General features: G+C 37.1%; 1 protein-coding gene across 1 annotated transcript in view; it reads left to right on the forward strand.

The window, feature by feature from the left end:
* Positions 1-19374, forward strand: part of Fas2 (neural cell adhesion molecule fasciclin 2) — a 171465-nt gene that overhangs the window by 114494 nt on the left and 37597 nt on the right. The window lies entirely within an intron of this gene.

Genomic DNA, 19374 nt, shown 5'->3' on the forward strand with positions numbered 1-19374 from the left:
CTTTCACTCTCTTCGAGTAGGAGAATTTCTCAAGTTTGGTAATTTTTGTGAAATTGTATTGAATAAACGTATATATAGTACATACAGTGACGAGCACATAAACAGGTAGAAATACCTTTGAGAATTTAACTGAAATTTTTGTTATAGAAATTTTATGCTACATAAATTATTCTCTTATCTTTTATTCTATGTAAGTAATTTTAACTACGTGTTTACTTTGAGTGCTACCGCAGGTTTGCGAATATTTTACTCCGCAACATAAAATAATATAAACAAAACACAAATGACAAAATAATTGATTTAGAGACAAATAATTAAGTGTTGTATAAACAAAATGTTCTTGTATTTACATATATGTTTGCGCGTGAGTTTTACGATAGAGATAAAAGGAGACGTATCTTATCTAAGGAACTGGCGATAAGGATCAAGGTAGTCAGGTACAGGAGATTAAAACGACTATCATAAAATTTGCAGCCCGATTGGAAACGGTCGACTTACTTGTTCGAATTTACTATAGGCACGTGAATCAAATTTGCTTTACGATATGTTACGATATTTGACTTCTGTTTGATAAGATAAGAAGGATGAAATCACAGTTTGCATTCAGAAAACCTATATAACAAACGCAATATCTAAAGTGCAAATGTATATTTTATTACGAGCAAAGAGTACGAAATCGAAATGAATGAAAACGTTCGAACGTTTTTTTCGACTGTTTTCAAAGATTTTAATTGAAATTTTTCCCGAGAAAATTGTTTCTTTGTTGCATTTTAAATAGAATATGTTTCTTGGTTTGATGAAATTGTTCTTTTCGACGCTTTTAAACTAAATTTACAAAATAATCGAACGAAGCTCTCTATTGAGAGAAAAAGTAACTTTTGTTATAAATAATAAATAATTATATTAATGTATATTATTCGTGCAAACTGACAGTCATAATGTTTAAAGATGAGTTAAAATTAGGAATTTTCAGATTAATTCGTTTCCTATGCAGGCAACTTTTTATTCACACATATATAAACTAGTTTTACGATACCTATTAATATTTTATCTGTTATGGTTGCGGTTTCACGTTATTACCAAGATTATACTCGTTGCTTATCTTTCACAATAGCAGCCTGTAATAATCGTTCTGCTTTTGGTCTGGGTTTCGTTTTTTTTTCAGAACCGTAACTGTTGCCAACGTTTCGTGACCGCAACCATTACTAATTCGATCGTAACCCGTTTATATTTTTGTTACTTCTGTTCCAGTTACTTTTTTTCTCTCCAATAAATCTTTTTCAAGAATCGTTTTATGCCCTAATTACCAATAAAGCAGAATCAATTACTTTCCCATAGACACGGCTATAAATTGCTGCAATATTCCAATTTTTTTTCTTTTTTTAAATAAGCAACTGTGATGCTTTCCAAGAATTTTATTCCACCTATCTTTTGTCATGGTTGCAGAAATCCAACAAAAATCGTCAGTTAATAGTCTATTTTTTTAAATCAAATTCCTGTACATCCGTAGTTTACTTAGAAATTTTTATTACTTTCCCATAATTGAACTAATAATCTACGGGAATGATGCATTCTTTAAGCTACAAAATTATATAACCCAAATTTCTAAAATTCTCCTGTCACAATTATATCCTAAAAATCTTAAGGACATCTTCAAGATCAAAGTCAATTTTCTCTGATTTCAATTTTTCAAGATCTACCAACATTCCTTTTCACATTCTAATCTTCATATCTCATCTTTTTCTATATCCGATCATAATCTCCAATTATTTTCCCATGGTCACAATCACGAATATTATATGTATATATAAATATAATATTATGATATAATATTCATGATATATCATTTTTTCGAAATATCCAACAACTGTTCTAAGTTCCTATCTCACTTCTACCGCAATTGCACCATGAGAGACTTCAATCAACTTTAACCTTCTTCGCTACAAACAATAAAAATTTCCATTTAATCAGAACCCCCAATTTCCCCAAGATGCTCGCAAGTTTTCTCTAATGCATCCAATTTTCTTCGACAATAGCGACAATCTGATGCAACTTCCTCTACATTCGCGTCTTCCAGCAAACTACCCCATTATCACGGAATACCCAGTTCCCGGCAACCTATTAACCCCTCGCCAGAACCCCATAATTTCAGTATCGCGAGCCCTCTTTCTTTCCAATCATCCGCCCACCAACTCTTTCTTCCTCCTCCTTTCTTTCTTCTTTTTTTTTTGCCCCCTTCCCCCTTATTTTCACCGACTTATGCTCACCGACACGATCGTGTGTAGCACGTGCACGACGCGTAACGAGAGTAGCGACAGAGCGAGGCTGGAAAAAGGAAAAAAAGAAGCAGAGAAGAGATTCGCCTTTAACGAGTCTTACCGCTTTGAAGGCGCCGCCTTTTAGGGACGGTAGAGCGTGTGCTGTGTGTGCTCATTTCATCGATTCGTCATAAGGGGGAGGCCAGGGAGAGGAGGAGGATGATCATACGGCAAAGGCGTTTTTCTTTTCAAGGATTTCTCGCTCTCCGCGTAATTGTGTGTAGTGCTTAAAGGTGGAGAGAAAAGGGGAGAGGCATTATCGTGACTTCGTCTCAGACCGTCCTTTTTAGCTCGTACTTCTCGTACACGTACATAACGATATAAATGGGGAAATGGTAAAGCAAAATTTAAATGCATAATTGGATTATGAAAGGGCTGTTTCTACTTTCTTTCATCTATAATATGTGTGTACATTTATATTATACGCGTATGCACATTAGCGGCCATTGCAATACTTGCTCATACGTAATACAAATCGATAATGCTTCTTACAGCTGTTATATTCTACAAATTTTATTTTATTATTATTTTATTAGAACATATTATTTTATTCGCGTCACATGTGCTTTACAGTGCAAGACAGCAAGGTAAGATAAAATTTATTCGAGTTTTCCAATGAATGTAACTTATAGCTGCCCTGATATTTACGGCCATGTATATAATATCTATCCATATATTCTAATATGTGTATATATATGTATACATATATTATAGTATATTGTACGTATAATGTAGACATTATACGTATATACATATACAGCTAGCCGTAAGTATCCTCTATTTATACGTATAATATATATATACAGGGTGGTTGGTAACTGGTGGTACAAGCGGAAAGGGGGTAATTCTACCCCCTCGCGAAAAAAGAAATCGAAAATATAGAAGAAAATTTTTTTTTATCTTTTTATTTTTTTTTAATTTTTCCATCGAGACAACGATCTACAGTGAGATCCGTTATAACGTACCGCACGCGTGCCGAGCGAAAATTCAAAGTCGATTTTCTCGAAAACAAAGCCTCAAACGAAAAATTTTTATTCTATATTTTCGACTTCTTTTTTCGCGTAGAATCACCCCCTTTCCGCTTGCACCACCAGTTACCAACCACCCTGTATATACGTGTGTGTAGGATACGAAAAGCAGGTATTATGGTATTTGCTGTTGTAAAATATACAATACGAAAGAAAAGTTGCGTTCTCTTACAACTTCTAGTTCCCAGGATATTTCAGAAACTGCTCTCAAGCCTGAGCTTTGAGTGCGGTTTTCATCGCCGTAACGATCGCCGATAAAATGCGTCTTCAATTTCCAATAAAACGTTCTCGTTCAATGGTTGAATAGACAGCGGTCCCGCATACTTTTAACGTACTTTTAATGCATTAACAATACCTTCCAAGTTTCGCCACGTTTATATAACAAAATTATCGGACTTCTAAAGTCGGAAGTCGATTCCATCCCACGAGCTATCTTTTCAAAACTAAACAGATACTTGTCACTATTCACTTTGTAATTTTGAACTTGCTATCGTTCCTTTAAACTTAACTTCGAACTCTGGAAACTCGAACTTGGATTTATGTGAGAAATTCTAGGCAGAATAGCGACGGTCGATCTTTTCCAACGACAATAACTACAATAGAAACTCAGAATTGCTCTTGAACTTAGGAAATCACTTTGTATGTGTTTAATTTACAGTGTCGAGTAATAGGCACTTGGGTAGTTCCTTTACGACCGTATTGCTATACTAATAGCAACCATTTTGAAACATCGAAACAAGAACAAACCAAAGTATCACGTTTATGGGAAGTTTAAAAGTGTAAAAATGTACAGAATGCACGTAAGATGCGAAGATATACAAAATATTTCATGTACTGGAAAGTGCATCATCTCCAAGATCTCAACATCTTCAAGGAGGTTGTAAAGAATTTTAAAAAACCGCGAAGATACGTGTATTTGAATTTATCGAGAAATAAAATTAATTAAATAAATTACTTCCTGGTTGTATAGCTTTTACATGAAAGTTAAGTTACATGACGACATAAAATAATGACATGTGAGAAGAATAACTCAATCCTTGATCAGACAAATTTCATGTATAAACGATTTCTACATATTATGAATACTTAGAATACTTGCACAGAAACAAATTTCTGTTTAGGTTCTCCGCTTCTTTAATTACATTTACGAACTTATTAATTTGCATAAACACAGTCTACTCGTTAACTTTCTGCGAATTACTGCAAATACTTCTCTACTACTAACTACTATTAAGAAATATTACTTGTAGTAATATTTCTTGACACGCCCTGCACCATTTTCCTAATCCAATCTAAAATCCCAGTAAACCGACAATTGCCTGAAAATTCTGTATCAATGCCATTTCCCGCGACACCGTCAGATTGTCGAGAAATTTAATACGTCTGAATAATATCCATAGTGAGCCACGAATAACTTTGTCGTGTAGTGGCCAAAATTCATGTTGCAAACGCGAACAGAATGAACAGAGATCGTTGGCTGCGTTTGTTTTTTAACGCAGTGGCTCGCTGGCCGAGGGAAAAACAGTGAGTTCACGGTCGCGGGGATCCATTTTCGGATTTGTTTTTGACGATGCGTCTCGTTGGACCGGGGACGGTGGCATTATATTTAGCAAGCCGCGCTTTTTTTCGCCGGTTTATAATGGATCTCTCCCGCGAGGCGTATCCGTGCTACGGAAGGGTGGGGAAAAACACGGTGGAGAACGAGCCCGGGGGATGATAAACGAAACGTGGCTGGGAAAAATATGTTCGACGAAATTGGCAATCAGCTCGAGCCGTTTGAGTTCGCGGCTTTTTGGTGCCGTGGAAAACCAGCCTCGAACAGACCGAATAATGCAGAGGATGCCGACTAAATACGTGTTGTACGCCTCGTTTGTTCGTGCTGTGCACGAATACTTCGCTGAATATCAAGCTTCATACGAATTTTCCCAACACTCATTTTTCTTTTTTATCATGCTTTATGGTGCAAACGGGTATCCTGCTTCGCGTGAGACGGGCTTATTTTAATTTCAACTTCCTTTTATTTCGCCTCAGGTGTGTATTTTAATGTGTCTGCAGTAGACCAAATAAGCGAATGGTCGCGCGTGCCCCGCTCTACTAAAATTTAATAAAATGAAAGTGTAAACGAGCATTCGTTCACCGTTTGACGATCGCTCGCCGAATCGCAAAACATACGACGAATGCTCTGGAACGCTGGAAAAGTGCCTCTTCGATTCTTTTAGATGTTCGATCTAATCTCTTGACACGTTCGCTCGTGTTCGTCGTGAAAGTATAAAGCATTCGGACGTCTGATTTTCCTATGCAAATTTTACTGCATTTTACTGATTCTAAATGAAAGGTTAAGAGGTTTGCGGATGTTTGAATTGATGTCATCAGGGAACGAGGAGGGAAAAGGAGTAAAAGTAACAAAATTGCAAATTTTATCGATAAAATGAGGCTGTATGTAGTTCATATAAATACAATGAAAAAGTACAAGTCGCATTTCCTGCTTTTCACAAGCGCGCCGAAATTGTAGAGAATGTTGAAACACTTTCGTTTAAACCGGATGTTCTCCATAAACGGTCGCAGGCCGCACAAAGACAGTCTTTGACAACTTCCGTGCACGTAATTCGAGCGTGGAGTTGCAAGACGTGTACATTGTACAATGAACGTAGATAGAACGCGAAATCGCTCGAAACAATCGCAGGCGCCTAAGCATGTACCGGTGGGTAAAATTAGTCGAGAAACTATGGAAATGTAGCTTAATCGATATCCGGTGGTTTCGATGGAGCACAGAGGAGAGCACCGACGACAACGGATCATATTCAAACGGAAGTGTGGCTTACGGGAGACAGTTTGGAATTTCATCCGTGTTCAGCTCCGGAACTTACCGCGCGCGGGTGAAGCGCGGCTTAAATGTTCCCATTGTCCTAGCATTCAGACGTTGCAATTAGTTTCCCACGTATTTACGCTACAATTCCAACGAGGGCGCTTTCATTTTGCAAAAAAGGAAAGAAAGAAAGAAATAAATTGGCGAGAAAAAGGAAGAAAGTTGGGAGGTGAACAAAACTGGTGCTTTTATTTGGTTTTGTAGCTAAACACGTGCCTTCCGGTTCTTTTTTAGTTTTTCAAGGTATGGCCTGGCTTAGGTGAGATGGACGAGAGTCGAAGAATTATTCGAAACGTGGATTTACAGTGCACAGTGTTTTTTGAAAACTGTTAGAATAGCGATACGGGAGATTGAAGGTTTGGAAATTAAACATGCGTCAAATGAAACACGCGTTGAGTGATATTCGAGCGATGTAGGATATTGGATGTCTCGAAAAGAGGAAAAATTTATCGTGTAACAGCTTGGGTGATATCGACATTAAAGGTTTCGAAATTAAAAAACGCTAAATGATAGCTGTAATTCAACAGTCTGTTGATTAGTAATTCCAGGCAATGTGGTTTGAACGTAAAGCTATTTAATTATATCGAACATTGTAGAAGAAGGCTGTAAAATTGAATATGAAATATATGATAATGAATTTCTTCGATGATTTTCAATTCGATATTATAACAAGTATAGGATTTTAATATTTTTGACGATCCTTATTAATGAAAATGAGGCAATAATTACACTCTCGTGGTAATTAAAAAATGGTGGTAAAAAAGAAACGACCCTTCATAAATCACGTTTTTACGTTGGATTGTTCGTTTAAAACGTGTAAAAAATCTGATTCGATAATCATTCTAAAAGAAAAACGTCTCCGTCTCTATGAGAGGAAATCGTACACTCCATTACAACCTAAACAGGTTCCGTGAGTCATATAGCACGTGGTTAATCTCCTTAGGCTCATTATGAAGCCACAACAACTTTATGAAATCGTCAATTTTTACAAATTTCCATGTAATTTTCATTCTAATGAATCGTTTAAACTGCTGGGTAATTATTAATTTTAACAAGAACCATAAATCGATATAATAAATGAATTTATGGATGTACGAATATTAAATAGAAAGTCTGAAGTAAATTCTCCATTATTGAACAACTATTTCCGCAGCTAGCGTATGTTATAAAAGCTGGGATAGTTCTATACATTTCGCATATTTCCGCGAATAATTATATTCCCCTTTCAGCGAACTCTCGACACTCGCACTCCAAGTTCATAACGCTGGCAGCTCGCGTTTTAATAACAATATCGAATCTCTTACTCTCTATCCCTCCGGATGTATCTTACGAATGTGCTTACCGTGTACATATATACCGTGTATTTTGATACGCTTGTTTGCATCGCCCCTGCTCAATGGAATTCTCAATTTAACCCGGCGGACACAGCCAGACGTTCATGAACACCCCGCTATCGCATTCCTCAAACGATGAACCACCGTCCCTTCGAGTGTACGATGAATTCGCAGCCTCGTCGAAGAAACATTGCGTACAATTCGCTGGGCCGTCTTATTATTAAAATTTTAATAGTCGAAACGCGACGACGATAGAATTAAGTAATACAGTAGACTTTTTAGGTATGTAGTCAGCGATTTAAGCAAGCAATTATGGAAATTAATTGGATTAATTATGGAAACTAATTTAAGATAATGGAATTAGTGTAAAATTTGGATATAAGCGCAGTTATGTAGATTTGGACATAGGCTTATTTATCTGAATTGCAATTACTGGAAATCTATCGATTGGAAGTCCTGGACGGAACTCCATTAATTCGAACTCCGTTTATTGGAACTTGATTAAATTCGAACTCCATTCATTGGAACTGTATTTGATTGGAGGCCTATTAATTGGAAGCCTATTAATTGGAACTCTATTAATTGACATTTCATTTATCGAAGTTTTATTTATTAAGATTTAATTAAATTGGAACTCTATTAATTGCAACTATATTGATTGAAACCCGCAATTATTTGAATTCCATTAAATCGGAATGGAATTAATTGAAAGTTCGTTCATTAAAACTCTATTGAAACTTTAGCTTCAGCGTCGGATTAAATTAATTTTTGGTGGCACTCTCATCGATCGAATTCGCCTATGGTAACATGAAATCCTATTGTTCAAATGAAAAATACAGTTGACATAAACTTCAGTTATGCCAAGTATTTACTCCACAGCGGTTTCAAAAAAATGGAATGCTACTATACGAGATTGTAGCTATCATATTATCCATCAATCGGTTAAATTGATTATGCTATCTGCGGATCGATAGCTTTAATTTATCTTTTCATCGAAGACATTCGTAACTAGCACTTTGCAGATCATGAATGAATAAGAAGTTCTAACGAAAAGTTATATATGTCTATTAATCTGTAATAATTATATTTACTATTCATCATCTTCTAGATTTAGAATTGTGGAAATTGTAGAAAATTAGTAATATCATCTGTCGACCTATATATATTCTATTTTATTCGTTCAACCAAAACGTTTTAAGCCAATTTTGAATCGCAAGTGAATAAGTTATAGCAAAGGAACAATTGCAGACTATGTGCTTGTGCTATTACTGATACCATAATCTAATTTATGACACAGTTATTTTATTTCTTAGAAAAATTCAACGAAATAATGTATTAACCATTTGATATACATTTAATCATGTTATAATCTTTGTAATATTTTGCGATCTATTTCCTAGAAAAATCTCCACGCTTCTTCGTTAAAAGATTTGCCAATTTTGAGAGGAACGATACGCTTCAGCGTATTTTAATTATTTTAAAACATACCTACGCGAGTATTAACCCAAATCTGTCGAAATCTTTGCTGTACTGGTTTTTCATTTTTAACGCAACATAATCTTTCCTTTATTCCAGATTTAAATATCATTTTATTTTACCTTCGGTAAAAAGATGTCTATTTCTTCGCAAGTATGTTTCATAATATGAAGAATGTTTCCAAAAATCGTGAAATAAAATCACCCTAAGTTTTAATACCTTTCTCGAAGGATGGTAAGCGTTAGGAAATTTCGAACGAAAAAAAGAAGCATGCAATGCGGTAAAAAATATCCAAAATGCCATTAAATACACATATTTTTCTAATTCTAAAAATAATCGAAAGCTTTTCAGAGCAAGATCGAATACTGCAATTTAATTTCTCCGATAGTGAAGAAAGGTTGCGAGTGTAAGAACAAATTAAAGCAAAATGCATGTGTATTTTATTTTGAAACAACGTTTCGAAATTCGATCTCGAAGACCCAGTTGTCAAGACAGACTCGTACGACTCGTCGATTAAATTCTGCCGAAACGTAGAAACCTGTGCAGGGATCGTTCGAATGGAAACGTTCCCTCGATCAAAGCACACGCCTACAGAAAGGTAACAAGGCAGCCTTCTAAACTCCACTGCATGTCATGGCTGAAAGGCACACTGTGGAGAAACCCCGATAAAAACTTCTTTCTCTCTAGAACGTGCTAGTACGTTCTTGTTCGGAGAGATAAGCCGTTTCTAATTAAATGCTACACAGGAAGACTTTTACTGGTTCTTTCTTCGTGGTCCTTTTCGTCCTTCCCGCGCGCGTTTTCTCGCGGATCAAAGTTAAACGAGCGTGGAACAAGAACATCGTGAATCATCGAGAAAATCGATGGCGAAGAAAAACGTCAGCGTTGTAAGACACAGATGCTTCGGCTGTTTTAGAACACGTTGGACTTTTTGTTAGCGTCCAGATCCTTTTCCCCTTTTCTTTTCGACGTATGTTAGATAGAAATTTTAACGGCAACAGGTAGAAATTATCTTTTTTATTTATTTAAATATTTATTTATAATTTGCAAACACAACGAAGAGATGAATTTTTCATTAAAATTTGCCTTTGCTATTTCGTCAGAGAGTTGAAGCTCATTAGTTCACGTGGTCGCTGTCGTGTAAACTTCGTTTCTACATAGAGATATCCTATTTTAGAGGCACTCGGAAAGCCCGTTTTAGACGGAAGCCTTGTAGTCAAATTGCTTGTTTCTGGTGGCTTCGCCGAGCCACGTGCCAAATGTTCATACGGAACTCACTTCCCATCATCCCTCACTTCACGGCTTCCTTACTTTTACCTAAAACTCGCAAACAAACTACGACTAACGTCAACGATTTATAGTAGCTTTCTCTCAAACTTGATATTTCTGAATGTTTTGTACATGTCGTAGATATCTGTACAGTGTTGCTAACCTTCTCGCATTTCTACATGCTTCAAATTTAGGAAATTTTCTTTCCCTTCTTTCGAAAACTATGTGGAAGCTTTAGTTTTTACTATCTGCATTCTAAATTATTGGTTTCATAATGATAATTGAAGCATATTTTTAGCACCTTCATACAGTATCACGTAGAATCTCTATCTAAATCGTACTTTGATTATAGTATTGATGACTTCCTTCACATTTTTGCACTTTCCTAATTTTCTAATTTTTTTATCCCTTACGCTATACAAAAGTTGCATTTTTCTAGGTTATTAATTTCGTAATGGTAATTAAACGTACTTCTTTCTTTCTTTTTACTTGTAATTCTTTCCTGGTTCACGATTTTTAAAAGATACTACGATAAATAAAGATTCGATGCAAATGCCATGGAACAGTCGCCGTAATGTCAGGAGACACGGAAATGAAATTTTTGAAATAGCGAAATATGAATAAAGCATAAAGCGAGTTTACTAAACAATTATTCTAGAGCTTTCTCGGAATCGCTTGCTGTCGACACAGCGAGAGAAAGTCGCACAAGATATTAAACGCTTTAAAATAATCTTAATAATCTAAATATATTTAAATTACAATTATGTAATATTTAAATACATTTCATTAATTTACATAATTGTGGTATAATATAACGCAAATAAAATAATGTTATGGAAAACGTAAATGTACTTCATGCAAATAAGACTGTTTTAAGTTAGAATAATTGATTGAATTCTATGAAATTAGTGGGTATTAAAATTTACTCAAAATAATCCAGACTATTTGACATTAATCTTTCTAATTCTTTAATTTAATTAATTCTTTCTAATTTTTCCCAAAACATAAGCCTCGTCTTGTGGTATTCGATTAATACTCTTCGATTAAAACTCTTAGCACTTTCTCAAAAGGCAATCCCATCCTCGATAGCCCTCCTATAAAATCCAATGAAACGATTAATTCTCCTACATGACTCATTAAACTTGCAACAATCCAAACACTACCTTACATCCACTAAAACGATGGTACACGTTTCATCGACCGCTTACATACTCGTCTTACCCGGAATCGAAGCTCCATCTCGAAGTTGCAGCTCCATCAACCACTTGTCATTCACACCTATATACATCTAACGAGAAATTCATGCACCCTCCGGCCACCCTTGCAACCCAATCTAATGAAATTCCAAGAGCCAGGCTCCATTTGCTTAATTGCTATTAATAACGGAACACCTTTCTCCGGTCAACGAAGCATGCACAGGCGGATAATCCGCGTGCACTCGCGCTGTTCGAAGTTTCGTCGGCTTGGAAAACCACTACCCTATACTCCGTTCGCATTAGCGCGTGTAATTTCGGTTTATGGAACCGGCCACAACCCTTCGACCACTTCATTATCCCGTCACGTTATATCGAGCTACTTAATCGCAAGAGTTTGTCGACCAGATTACAACGAAACGATCCCTGGCCGCGACATAATCGACGAACTTTCGAGACACCAATTTGATCAAGATCGACACATACCGATAAACCGAATCTTATCTATTTGTTGTTCATAAACTGTTATTATAAGCATCTTGTCTAATTTTTTCGTTTATAAACCATTGCCATAAGCTATACATAAAGTGTCAGTAATTACGGTATAATCAACGAGAGAGTAATTATAAGTGAAAGAATATATGGAAAATATGGAATATGATTCCCCGCTTCTTGAGAAAATTAATTCTATACGTTATCATAAAAGTAAAAATAACGGAACTATTTAATAAACCATGGATTCTTATGCGGTATCATATTTGTACGAATATAAGTAAAACAGAGAATTTTGATACCAGCTTATTTCATTTATAAAATATTATGCTTTGCAACGAATATTCTGCTTTGAATATTTTATATATCGCATATTATCTTACGTGTCTTTAAATTGTCTATAAATGCATAAAAATCCGATTAGAATATTAATGTCACGAGTAAATGGAATGTTAAATAGGACAAATTTTAGTGAAACATAGTTATCTTAAATTGGCCCTAAAATGAACTTTTCCGTGCATAATGTGCAACAGTATAAACATGTTTCACTATTAGAAGATAATCACCTAGTTCGTATCCCGCCATCCTAATGTAGTATCGTGGACAAAGGGCCTGGGGAGTGTCGGGCGAATTATAAACAAGCGGTTGCGCAACATGTGCATGGTGAGGCTAAGATAAAACACACGAGGCTAAGACAAAAGACAAGGGGTTGCTAAGGGACAAAAACAAATTAACAGTCATTGTGAGTTGAGAAATCAAAGTGTTGCTAGTGTTGTCGATAGAGCGTTGGATCCTTGATGACGAGATTTGCCAATTAACTATCTAATCGTCTTAATTATAATACGTTATTGTGATTAGTCCACGTTAAACAACCATCGTTTCCTGTTTAATCAACATCTGTTTAATCCATTTATTGTAAATAAACTAATTGTAATAAAAATCCTACACTAATATACGAGTATATTTAAGTCGACTGAGTCAAAAATGACCCAGCCATCGAATTCGCGAGGGTTAATCGAGAAACTTTCGGAACTGAAAGATCGAAGGGGGTGCAAGCGTCCAGATCTCCAACCCTCTTCCGTGTCTCTTCGACGTATCGGTTTCGAATCCAATCTTCCGTCTACGATTCCTTTGACCTCGCGAAAACGACGTAACATCACCCCCCCCCCTCCTTCCCCCGTCCTCTTTTGAGAAATCCTTTGTTCCCAGACGAAGACGATCGATTTAAATACAGTAGGGAACTCGATTATGGGGATGCGCTCGAGTGCGCGATTCCAAGATACTCCAAATCGTGTGTGTCAGCAGATGGAGAAGATGGAAAGTTCTTTTGAGATACGATTCGTGGGAAATGACGTGTGAGATGTATCGTTCGAGGGTATGGAATGGATTTCATTTGCAGTTTATTTATTTATGTGTCGTTAAGGGTCGTTTTACTTGTTTATAGACAGTTTATGGTTATTGTACTAAATTGATAATTTTGGGTAACTTAAGTATGAGTTGTCTATGTTTATGCAGTTATTTAATACATAATTTACTACAATTATAAATTGAGTTATGCATCGTTATACGTAGTAATTCATAGACGACCTTTTCTAAATTTTAACTTAAAAAGAAATAACGTCTTAATTCGTGCTTTACGCGTTTCACTACGGAACGAAAAGGATTTCGACTTCTTTTAGAGATTAACCGTTGCCCGTAAAACACGTGAATTTCCAATATACAGGAAATCTACGATTCTATAGATATTTGAAAACTATGAATCTCGTAAAATCGTTCGACTAATTCTAATTAAAGAATTGATGAAAATTGTGCTGTACGGGATGAACGATGGTGAAACTCTTTCATCGAAAGGTTGTCAGCTCATATTACAATTAATTGATCGGCTTATTAGCGTGTATTAAGGGAAGAAAATTAGTCGATTACGGGAAGACAGGTTGTCGATATCTCAAATATTAATTTCGTTAAAAGTTAAACTGGAGGCATTTCGATATTTCCTGTGTATTCGTTACAATGTAACAATATAGCTGGTGAACAACGCGATTTCCTTTGGTAAAAAATTCCATGTAGCGCGCCTGACTGTTCAATTAATTCCGGTAGTCGGTAGCATTGCACGTTCCGATATGCAAAAAGGAAATAACTGAACCGTATTTTATTTCACCGATTCCGGTACCAATTTGTTTCTCTCTCGTTCAGCGTCGGTCAAAATGAATTAAATCGAAACGAAATTCACGATCGGCACGCATTTTCATTTTAACATTAAGGGCGAAAATGCAAAACACGACGTTAACATTAAAGGATTGTCACGATCATTATAAATGCGATTATCCCGTTTTCATGTAATTTTCATGTACGTATCACCTTTTATTTAAACTACATCTTTTTCAATTCCTTTTCAATTTTTTGCTTCCGAGATGTATTCGATATTTAACTATATTGTCAAGCAGTTTGATTTGATATTTTATGGCACTTATCGAGGGAATTTACAAATAATATATTATATATCAAGAAAAAAGAAATACAAACCTATAAAAACTACGCAAAATATTATCGAAACAAATGGACGATTTTTTTCAAGAAAAAATTCGTCCTGGTTAAATATTTTCTGATTTTTTCTATGAATTTTCCAAATAATCTAATATGTATAGCGACGTACAGGGAAACTTAAAGCGAATATACCTTACAAAAAAGACGTTCGTATAATATCGAGTTACTTACAGACTTACCTACCTGTGTCTTCTACCATTATCGTAGTTTGTATTCCCTTGCGTATATTTTTATCAATATAATCAATTTTTAATGAATTTTCAATTTACGTAACATATGTGTAAAAGACCTTGAATAAATTTCGTGCCTTGAAGATGTACATTTAGATTCTCATGGTATGTACGTGTCAAGTGGTTAACTCAACATTTTCCAAACCACTCTTCGTTTTTAAATAAAAATCGTCGCCAAAGAGTAAACAAAATAAATTGAAAATCAAATAAAAATTCAAAGAAACATAGAGAGACATAGGGGTTTGCCGATATAAAAGTGTACAAGGGTGTCCAATGTCGATAAACAGGCAGCGATATTCGACTGACAAATAAACTTTGTGAAGTTCGAAACTCGGACTCGTTGCAACGCGCCAGTAGGGAGACGAATTTCCAATCGCGCGACGAGTACAATTTTGGATTTCAAGGTTCTCGCGTTTCTCAAATCTCGAGTTTCCATCGTGCGTTTCTCCCTATCTCCCTTTTCCTCCATCAGAACTTTACACACAATACACGGTCCATTTCCATGCTCCATCCGGATCAAAACTAACAATCGCCGGTAGTAAACGCAACTTTCGGGCAGAATCTTGGCAACTTGGTCTGACAAGTTTGCGCGAAGTAGCTAGCTCCGAAAATTTCGTAAACCCTCGCGAGGATTCTCTCCCTCCTTCCCTCCCCCCCTCTCTCTCTCTCTCGTTTTTCACCCTTACCCGGCCAATTCGATATCAGAATTTGATCAAATCCTCCCTCCTCTTCCAATTCGGTCACCCTCTGTTTCCAGACCCTCGGCAGATCGAATTCTTCCAGCTCGTGTGACATGTCGCCGAGTTTACTCGGCTCTAACTCCCGCTGCGTCGTGCGTACAGGGTGCCGGCGTAAGTAACGAAGCTGGGTTAGCTGGGTTCTAAGGTAGTAGTTTCCTGGGCTACACGTCCATTCGGTTGATAGGTTGGTAGGAGACGCACAGAGGGTGTTTGACGCGTGGGTGAAGGTAACAGGCAGCTAGAACTAGATGGAGAGGAAATCTTGGAATATACGTATACATGTACGTGGATGCATTTGGGAATAGAGAGGGTGGTGGGTTCATTGAATGGCCCCTCGGGTGACTATGCCAACAAACCCTAACTAACGTAAATAAGATGTCCTAGGAGGGTGGTGTTGTCTCTCTGTTTCTATCTTCTTATGGTTCTCTCTATTTGACCTCGTTCCTTTATCTTTTTCTAGCGTATCGATTCTTAATTTGGGTTAGGTTTCACTTTTTTCCCTTTTCTGATCTTCCTTATCCCTCAGTTGTTTCCCTTTTTTCAATTTATTCTCCATGTTCTTTTAACATAACCTTTTTTGGCTTCACTCTCTGCGGCATAAACCTTCTTGGTTCATTTTTATTCTCATCCTTTCTATTCCCTGAGTTTGTCCCATCATCTTCCTCTCTTTCACCTTCCTTGTTTTCCTTTTATTTTTCATACGCATCTTCCGCCTCGAGTCACCTTCCTCTGGATATCAATTTTCATTCGAAGAAAAATGTCTACCTTTCTCTGACGCAGACCTTGATCTACTTTCCTTTCTCTTCTGAGCTTACTTCACCTTCTCTTCCTTTCTTCCTGACCCTTAAACATTCTCCCCTCCCTACTCCCCTTCCTCTTCCTTTAATCTCCCTCTTTCGCAAACCTTCTTACCTTATATTTCTCTCTCTTCCCTTCTCGTCGCCAACCATATCCCTCTGTCACGCTGCTTCCTGGTCCATTTTCGTGTACCTTCTTTTCCGACCCCTGACTGATTCTCAGGGTCGTTCTCTTACCCTCGAAGACGATTCTGATGAAGCCCCGGGCCAATTACCGGATTTCTTCGCAAAAACTTCGAAGGGAATTGCACGGACCAAGGCGGATGGACGTCGTGCTTCGTCAGAGACGACGAATTCAGGGGCTCCGAGGGTCAGACAACGGCGTCCTATTGTAAATACACTCTGGGTAGGTTTACGAATGATATCGGGATGAATCAGACGAATTTGTAAAACGATCATAGGATGCATAAGAGTGGATTTTTTGGATAGCTTTGTGTACGATAGTCGTTGAATGGTCGTCGAATGAGTTTCGTATAACATCATAATGATCGAGGGCGCTACGATGAGTGGGCGGTTTCCCCAGCTATCTTCCGTTGACCTGTTATATGACGTAATAGTCGACGTGTTTCGCAGAGTCATAAATTATGGCGCAGTTTTTGGGGCCGACGACGTCCATTGTGACCAACGAAATATTGCCGCTACGGCGAGATATTAATGGTGTGTGATACATCGACAGAAAACAAAGTGGGAGAATTAAAAATGGTTATGGAAGTGGTGGATCTGTGATTTTTTTCGTTATTCTATTCATGGCCTGGGTATTTAAGTGTCTTTAAGAGAGAAAAATAATCGAACAGTATCGATCATTTTTGCATACAAATATAGTAAGTCACATTTTCTGTTCTATATAAGGTGGCAACTTTTAAATTCAATGTATGAATTATTCACATATTTTATTTTATTACGCATACATGCTCTGTTTTATTTGCTTTTTCAATTAAATTTATATCGTTGTCGCTGTCTGAAGTATTTCAAATATATCGATCGTCATATCTAAACTGTAAATGTTTATGCAATTTTAGATCTTTACGCTAGAGAAACAAGATAATTGAACCTAGATGGGCTGTATGTATTTTGGATGCTTTAAACCGACAAATCACAAAATACTATTAAGAAAAATAAATACAATCTCTTCTTCGTGTCTTGTGATTCCAAACACGTAAATACAATTTTCTGCTCCTGTACAACTCGTATTTATAGTACTAAACTGCACCTACAGAACGGATTAGCTATATCTGAACTCGAACAGAAAATCCTGATTCCTTATACAAACAATTAAGATTTAACGATAATTGATATCGTTTATAGCAAAACTCATCAAGACTCGCCGTAGTTCCAACCGGAAATTTCGTTAAATCACGAGATAATGGAGCAACGATAATGGCCATTCGGAGGTAGGCAAGCATCCGGGGCGATCATTACCACGAGCATCTCATTTATATAATCGAACGTCTGCTCTTCCAGCATCTTATTATTCATGTACCAACTATGTAAGAAGACGAGAACCTTTCCATTTTCTCTCCCTTTGTGTCACGCGTTTTACTACTCCTCCTTTTGACCAAGCGATCCGGAAATGATGAATTCGCCAACCTTATCACGGCCATGTGCCGTTGTTTCCCTAAACGACTTCAACAAATAAGCTGTCTCGAACCAGGCTATTTCCCTCTCACGGGGTTCGTAATCCTTGTTTCGAAGCCAAAATCTGTCTCTCCCTCTTCGTCGATCGCTGAACTTCTTATCGCGAAACGAGAAGACCATAAGACCGAAAATTGGACTTTCCGTTTGAATCATCCTTCCCGTAAGCCCGAGAACGTTCCCCGTATTACGTACCGTTTAGTTTACTCGTTAACTACCTGACTTGCCTTGCGTCAACTCTTCCCATGATATTTTGAACCTGATGTTCCATTGAAAACGTGTAGCATTAAATAATAATAAGAAATAGAAGATCGAATATTAAAAAATATATTTTTCGGTGTTTCATATGTGTTATCGGAGCTTTCTTTTATTTTATTACGACAGCTTTCAACGTGATTCTTCCGATCCGATCTCTTCTTCTCTTCAATTTTTACTCTTCTTTGTTTTAAGAAATCGACAACAACGAAACAGAAACGCGTATACAGTAGATTTTAGAGAGACAGAAGAAAGAAGTTGTACACGAACTTTCTAAACTGCAACCTATGAAACCCGACAGACTTTTTGAGTAAACGCGCGTCTTCTGAGACAGTTCATAATAGACACGGAAACTGAAAATCTCTATCTGCTACTAATAAAAATAACGCTATTTAGAATAATCTAATTTACAAGTAAGAGCGTCAGACATCAATCACGACCCATAAAAGTCTATCAAAACGTCGCCTAAAACGTCTTGTTCCTCTAACCTTGCTATTTTTCACGTTGCATCAAGCCAATCGTCCAACATCGATCTACTACGCCGTAAAAAGTATCTCGGAAGCGTTCTTCCGCTACGTAACGCCCCCCAATTTTTGTCATCCCTTAATCCACCCCCCAAGCACTTCGCGAAAACGCGTCGTGAAAGTTCGATACTTTGATAACGAGAGTCCGGGCCAAGTCTCGATTCGACGCATCTTCCACCTTAATTAAAGAAGTTTCTCTCTGAAGATGCCATTCCAGTGGCGTCCGACGACGGTATTTCCGCGTCCTTGACCCTACCACAGACCGGAAATTATATACATGTGCAACTGGCTTGCTTGCCCTCATCTCGTCTCACGAAACGTTTTCGCTTCCAGTTGGTCTCGCAAACGATGTTGTTGTTCCTCTTTCATCGAATTAATTGCCGTACCGTCGTATTCAATGTGCGAATATCTCGCCGCAAAATGGCTGTCCCACGAGCAAACAATGCTGTAAAGCGAGAACGACATCTTTTTTTAACAAGTCGTTTCATTTGACACAGTTTCAATTTTCGTAACGCGCGCCGGTTACGTCAGCCGCGAATTCGCATCACACGCAGCGAAATAGCCGGATGGCCGTGGCTTTTTCGGCGAATTGCTATGCCAACGTTGTTGATTGTTA

The sequence above is a fragment of the Bombus vancouverensis genome, chromosome 5 (genome assembly GCF_051014615.1).
Source record: "Bombus vancouverensis nearcticus chromosome 5, iyBomVanc1_principal, whole genome shotgun sequence".
Classification (NCBI taxonomy): Eukaryota; Metazoa; Arthropoda; class Insecta; order Hymenoptera; family Apidae; genus Bombus; species Bombus vancouverensis.